Raw genomic sequence first — 7,203 nt, 5'->3', positions numbered from 1 at the left:
TAATGAGATAGATTTTTCTTTCTAGAATATGGCTGCATAGCTAGACCATTCATACTGATATTGCACAGGCACAGTGACTTCATTGGCTAATCTTCACACTTGGCTGGAGATGGCTTTGTGTACTTACATTTGTGTAGTACATAATAGTGTTTGGCACAATACATATTGTGGTGTAAACAACCAGCTCCATATCAGGTCATACAACATATTAAATATTTTGATCTACTTACCTGGTACACAGGTTGTTTCTGTTCCACTCCAGGTCTGATTACCAAGACAAGTTCTAGTGTCACTACCAATTAGTTCAAAGCCATCATCACATCTGATGGTACAAACATCTCCCACAACAAACCCTGATCACGTACAAGCAATTGTTCCATTTTCAGGTTCTTTAAGTGGTGGACACATCAAGTCCTGACCTGATGTATAAAACAACACACAGTTATAGCTTTACCAACTTGAAAACTTTAGTGGAAGAGGAAACTTAGTTAATCAGCTCAATGGTTCTATATGGGCTAAACAAAATCCTATAGCTAGGTGGCTCCTGAATACAGCAATGGTAGTGAAGCTTGTTTCAGGTTATTTTCAACTTGTTTGTAGTCACATTGAGTAAATTTTTTTCATGATAAGTTCTGACTTGGCATACAAAATAACAACACTTAATTATTATGGCTGAGAGATTATATCGATTCTGGGATTTATTGGAATTGTTTCTGAGCATTGTGATGTTGAGATGTGTGTATTATAAAATTGTGATGTTGGACATCACATACAAAGTGTATTAAGTATGTGAATTCAAAATGTGTTGTGGAAGAACTCAATATGGAAAACAAACCTACACTTATGAGACAGTTCATTGTATGAATAAAGTTTACTAGTTAAAAAGATAGCCTGTTGGAAACCATTAAATTTATAAGGATACTGTATTATTCGTTATACTGTTTGACTGTAATTGTGTTGAACAGTTTCACCTTGTTTTGTTAAAATAAACAATTGCATGTAAAGTCATAATAACATCATGATAGTTGCATCATTTGATTCCAGTTGCCCTGGTGTCGGGCCACTCACACTAAAGAAAGAGTCCTAGTAAAATGTGAAGAAACACCGGTCATCACTATATTGCATGAAAAAGAAGCCCTCAAGCATACAGAGGTTGCTACATGCTCCTCTCTCACTCAAACCTGTTTTCTGAAAGTCATCACCCTGTACCTAAGTGACATGCTTAATGTATCATCACCATGTAATCACCACAAGTCAAGAATCAGATAGAAGCAACAATGGTGGGCAGTAGGTGAGTATAGCTACCTAGAGGATAAGACTCAACTAAATGTGCCACTGCAACAGCAAACGACCTGATGATTGAAATTCAAGACAAGATATGCCAAGTCACTGAGACAACAGACTACAAGAAATAACAGTGCATGGCTGAAAACTGCTACTCCCTGGAATCATGAAAAAAAGGTGTTCAGTAATTTAAACTAATCAGAAAATGGCCTGAAAATAAAATTAATTAGCTAACCAGAAACAATAAATTATGGAAGGACTCTGATTTCAACACCCTTACCCACTCGAAATATATAAAATAGCATTGAATTTATGAATTATATACTGGCAGGATGAAATGATTGCAGAATACTAATGAAGGAGGTCATGCACATTACCAAACCATTGCAGAAGCTTGTATACAACTGCATGGATGATCAATGAATGAATCTTGAACCTGATGACATAATCATGCTTTCCATATCAATATGCAAATCAAATACTTTGATTCCTATAGGATAGACAGAAAAATATACTATCGACTAGAGAAATACATACACTGCACCTTTGTGCACGACTCATGTGGAAATTGTGCACTGACAAAGCTCATACTTCTGATTTCTGGTCCACTGACATGTACAACTATTATAGATAGTTTGAAATCTACGTATTCTAACAAAATGCATGTCCATGGGGAGTTAGTTTCAAGAGTTGAGGAATTTTACATTATACTATGGCACTATGAATGGCTTTTTTTCTGATGCCATAATTAGCTTACTCTTGCATGTTAGTGACAAAGTACTCATTTTACCTCCAGAAAGTTGATCTTTGTACATACTAAGCATTTCTTAAAAGCTACAGATTTGAAACTAATGTTTGTAAGAAACAAAACTCTTCTGCAAAATGTGTGCATATAAACAACAAAAAATAGGAATGATTTCTTACTATTGCATACACTTACACAAGGTAGCTAGCCTTTACCAAGCTCAGCAGAGTGTAGTCTTGTGTGCCAGATGGTTTGTGTGGGGGCGGCAAATAAGTCTAGCAAGCAATACTAAGCAAAGTGGTAGAATCCTATACAAGTCTGCCATTGAAGTGGACTCTTTGCAAGCTGCTTGTTGCTGTATATATAGCGGTGTATGCTTCAATGGCGGATCCAGGATGGGGCATTTGGGGCAAATCCCCCCCCCCCCCCCTTCAAGAAATTGCATACAAGATCGAGATACTCTAATAGAGCAGTCAGTTACTCTAATAAAGCAGTCACAATGTTCATGAGGCAGTGTAGCTTACCTATGAAGCTATAAATAGGATTTTATTTTACATAACAGACGTGATATATTTGGTAAAGGATCACTAGCTATTATTGTTGTGACCTTTTTTTTTTTTTTTTTTTTTTTGTCTTCAACTGTTTTTCAGCAAGGTGCCCCCCCCCCCTCTTTCCAAACTCTGGATCCGCCCCTGTGCTTTACTTGACTTTGCATTCCTTTGTGCTATTGCTTGAATATGATCTTCATGCATGCATGCACTCATATTCATGGAACACTCCATGGTGAATGTACAGCTACTCTGGTATATCATGTGTGCACATAGTGCATGCATCTACTGGCTGAGACTTCTATGACTTTCACACCCCAATCATTGACTATCTGGACAATCAGTCTGCTTGACCTCACTTTTACCTCAACCATCTCTCAATGAATAGTTGAACTGGACAACCTTAACCAATTTTATTTGCTCACCTCCTTATCGCAGCAGTGGTGGATCCAGGGGGCACATAGGGCACGTGCGACCCCCCCTCCCCCTTTTCTTTAAAAAAAATTGCATACAAGATCGAGATACTCTAATAGAGCACTCAGTCACTCTAATAAAGCAGTCACAGTGTTCATATAGCAGTGTAGCTTAACTATGAAGCTATGAATAAGGAACTGAATAAGGAATGTACATTTGGTAAAGGACAGCCATTATCGCTGAGATTTTTTTTTTTTAACTCTTCAACTTTTTCAGCAAAGTCCCCCCCCCCCCCCCCATTTCCAAACTCTGGGATGCCCCCTGTACAGACTACTGATAACTAATTGTATAATTATCTGTGTTTTTATACTCATCCCGTGAGTTTTACACAGTAGTGATACATATATCTAGTAGAACAAATAATGCAATGAAACCAATTGCTGTTTATACTTTGATAAGTGCTGTGCAAAGCAACCACATGGCATGCAGCTATGCAGATTTATTTAATTTTGCTAACAGCTCACATTGGTTGCATGCCAAGGACCATAATCAATCAATCAATCAATCAATCAATCATCATCATTATTATTATTATTATTGTTAATTAGCAAAGCCCACTAGGGGCAACACGCTAATGAGCATTACAATCACATATTATATTACTTACAGCGTTCTTAAATGTTTCAAGATCTATTGTGTCGATGTTAGGAATTTGAAGCCATTGAATAATTGTTCGAGGGAGGAAGGAGTATTTGTACACATCAACTCTTGTTTGCAATTGAGTTAGCTTGAGAGGATGTTGAGCACAGGTGGAGGACACTGGAGTTGGTGACGGTAAGCAATGATCAGGTATTGCTAGTAAGTTCCTGACAATCTTGAATAGGAAGGTGAGTCTAGCAATTGTTCTTCTGTTTTGAAGTGTAGGCCATTCAAGACTGGTTAACATGTCTGTGACAGGGGCGGATCCAGGAGCTGGCAAGGGGAGGGGCACAAACAGGCTAAGTTGGTAGGTGGTTGGGGAGGACAGATCTCGGGACAGATTCTCTTGTTAGTTGCTGCATTTTTGAGCAGCAAATATTCACCTCTTAGTAGTGTCTCACTGTTGATTTTTGCCATTTTGGTCGTTGTGAAGTCTTAAAAGCTCCTTAAAATGCTTTGAATGTCTTAAATAACAGCAACACTATAATTATTTTTAGAGGCGCTTAGTACGCACGAAGGTGCTGGTTGACAATTCCACAGTTAGTTTGACTTTGGTTCGCTTTGGTTTCAGGTGAATTTGTATAATACTAGTAAAATATGCATATTTTCATGAGTTCATAAACTGATCTTGACCTTAGTATTCCTGGAACTATGGCTGGCTCCTCCACAAGGTCGGGGGGGGGGCATTTGCCCCAAATGCCCCATCCTGGATCCGCCATTGTGTGATGCTATCATGGTTTTGGTTAGATCTGTGCCAGGGTTTGTTCAAAACGAAACGAGCAGCGCGGTGTTGGGGTCCCAGATGGTTGAGCAGTATTCTAATGATGGTAAGAGCAATAGTTTGTAGATGTGTTCTTTAATTTCTGATGGTGCATTGTGAAGATTTCTTTTTAAGAATCCAAGGAGTCGATTTGCCTTGTTACAGATGTAATTGATGTGAGGATCCCATGATAATTTGTGGTGGAGACGGATTCCAAGGTAATTGTGTTCTAATACTGTAGCCAGTGGAATGTCGGACATTTTGTATGTGAAAGTACTCTTGTTATGGTGTGTTGTTATCTGTAAAATTTTACATTTGGAGGTGTTGAATTCCATCATCCAGTCAGTTGCCCATCTTGTCAGTGAGTTTAAATCATCTTGAAGTATTTTATGGTCTTGTGGTGTTTTAATGGTTTTGTAAATAAGGATATCATCTGCAAAAAGACGGATCTCACTTTGGATGTTGGCAATGATGTCATTGATATAAATCAAGAATAGAACTGGTCCAAGAACAGACCCTTGGGGAACACCAGATGTTACATCACAAGTGGATGATTTAGAACCTTCTACTATAACTTGCTGTGTGCGACCATGAAGAAAGGATTCAAGCCAGTGTAATATATTCCCTCTTATTCCATAGTGCCTTAGTTTGTAGAGGAGTCTTGAGTGAGATACTTTATCAAAAGCTTTAGAAAAATCTAGTATTGCAGCATCAACTTGTAAATTTGTGTCTATTTGTTTGGCAATGTCGTTGATGGTGATAAATAATTGTGACTCACAAGAGTGCTTAGACCTAAATCCGAACTGTCTGTCAGAAAGAATATTTTGATCTTCCAGTTGCTTCATTATTTGACTTACTATAATGTGTTCCATTGATTTGCATATTACTGATGTTAATGAGATGGGGCGATAGTTTTTTGGGTCAGATTTTTGGCCTTTCAGTTTCTTGAATATTGGACTGACATAGGCATGTTTCCATTGGGATGGTACAGTTCCAGTTTTTAGCGATTGTTTAAATATGTTAGTAAGCATAGGAGAAATTTCAGCTGCTGTTGTCTTTAGTACAAGTGGATGTATGGAGTCTGGACCAGGAGATTTTGATGGATCACAGTTGGTTAGAATGTTGTAAACTCCTTGTTCAGTGATTTCAAATGCTGGTAGAGATGGATGTAATGAAGTACCTTTGTCAGGAATGGTACTGCTGTCGTCATCAGTTGTGAATACAGATTTGAAATGATAATTTAAAACAGTTGCCTTTTCAAATGGGTGTATTAAAGCATTGCCATTTTCGGGATGTATCAATGTACCAATGCCATTGTTATCTTGCTTACGGGTTTTCAGGTAGTGCCAAAGAGATTTTCTGTTGTGTGATGATGATACAAGATTTGTCACATATGTTTTGTGCTGGTGTTTAAGTTTAAAGTTTACCTCTTTCTGCAGCAATTTGTATTCGGACCGGCAGTGTCACGATGATAGCGCCTGCCGGGCTCGATTATTCATCAGCAGCAGCCTCGCGCGTACAACCGGGCTCTTGCCTAGCGCATGCATCCACACACACACACAAGAATCTGTGATCCCAGGCGCGTGTGCATAATAAAAGCTATATGCTTGACATTTGTGCATGTATAAACCAAAGCCAACATGTGGGCTGGCTGCCGAGCGTATGCGCACGCTACATAGCTTTATTTACAATCACAATTTCATCTAGCTAGTAAGCATGCAGTGTGTTAATAGGATCGTATGCATTATTAGCTACAGTGCAGTATACGTAATAGAGTACCATGACATAGATCGCGAGTCACGTGACTCCGTATAGCTACATATATACATGTGCGCAAATGCAAAACTCACTAAATCACACACATGCAAGCTAGCTATATAGCTATGCGTCGTTTGTTAGCAATACTGATCATAATGGGGAGCCTCGTGGCCGTCAGTAGTCAAGAAAACAATGATGATCAGCAAGGAAGCACCGAAGATCTCATGATGCAAGAAATTGAAGAGATAAATCAAGCAATGTCATCCGAGATGTCATCGTCTGGAGAAGCGTCAGTACATGAATTCTACAGCAAATGCGTACTTTTCCCGGTTATAAACACGTTTACTTTAAAAGATCCTGCCAATAAGACTTGCACAGTAGACATTCCGATGTTTTCCTGCTATGGATATTGTGACACTTCAGCTGAACACTCTGACAATCTTGAATTTAAGATGGAAACATACACACTGAAAATAGATGCAAACTGTAAGTGCTGTAAACCAGTGAAACTGTTCAGTGTATACCCAAGGAGTCCAGTGATTTGTGAAGAAGGACATCTGTGGACCGGCAAACGTATCACATTTGATATGCCCTTAGAGTGTAGGTGTCAGTCCTGCAAACCCCAACCTGGGTTGCAGCAGAGATCAACTGGCTATCATGTCACACAACCTGTATAATGTATAAGGCTTCTGTTACTGCATGCAACTGTGACATCGTTGATTAACTAACATGCTAAGTAGCTATAGTAAAGACCTTTAATGTATGTCCCCAATTATATACACTGCCATCATGCATCAGTTACGTATACGTTTTAAACATTTATTAAGAATTTTACATTTGAGTAAGGTCCATAGAAATAATTAAAAGCAGTGAAACAAGGGAGGTTGGCATCTACATCTGCAGCTATACCACTACTATTGCACATTATTTTAGTTCCCACTTCAGTTATATACACTTCATGTAGTTTGTGATATAGGAATTAAATGACTGTATAT

General features: G+C 38.6%; 1 long non-coding RNA gene across 1 annotated transcript; it reads left to right on the top strand.

Moving 5' to 3' along the window:
- The first annotated feature begins 4,482 nt into the window (after positions 1 to 4,482).
- LOC136239014 (uncharacterized) lies at positions 4,483 to 5,279 on the top strand. The gene is made up of 3 exons (XR_010693315.1): positions 4,483 to 4,517; positions 4,573 to 4,737; positions 4,793 to 5,279. It is a non-coding gene; the product is annotated as an uncharacterized lncRNA (long non-coding RNA).
- The last annotated feature ends 1,924 nt before the right edge of the window (positions 5,280 to 7,203 follow it).

The sequence above is a fragment of the Dysidea avara genome, chromosome 11 (assembly GCF_963678975.1).
Source record: "Dysidea avara chromosome 11, odDysAvar1.4, whole genome shotgun sequence".
In the NCBI taxonomy this organism is placed as follows: domain Eukaryota; kingdom Metazoa; phylum Porifera; class Demospongiae; order Dictyoceratida; family Dysideidae; genus Dysidea; species Dysidea avara.
Note: the sequence above shows the minus strand (reverse complement) of the source record. Positions and strands in the feature narration are given on the sequence as shown.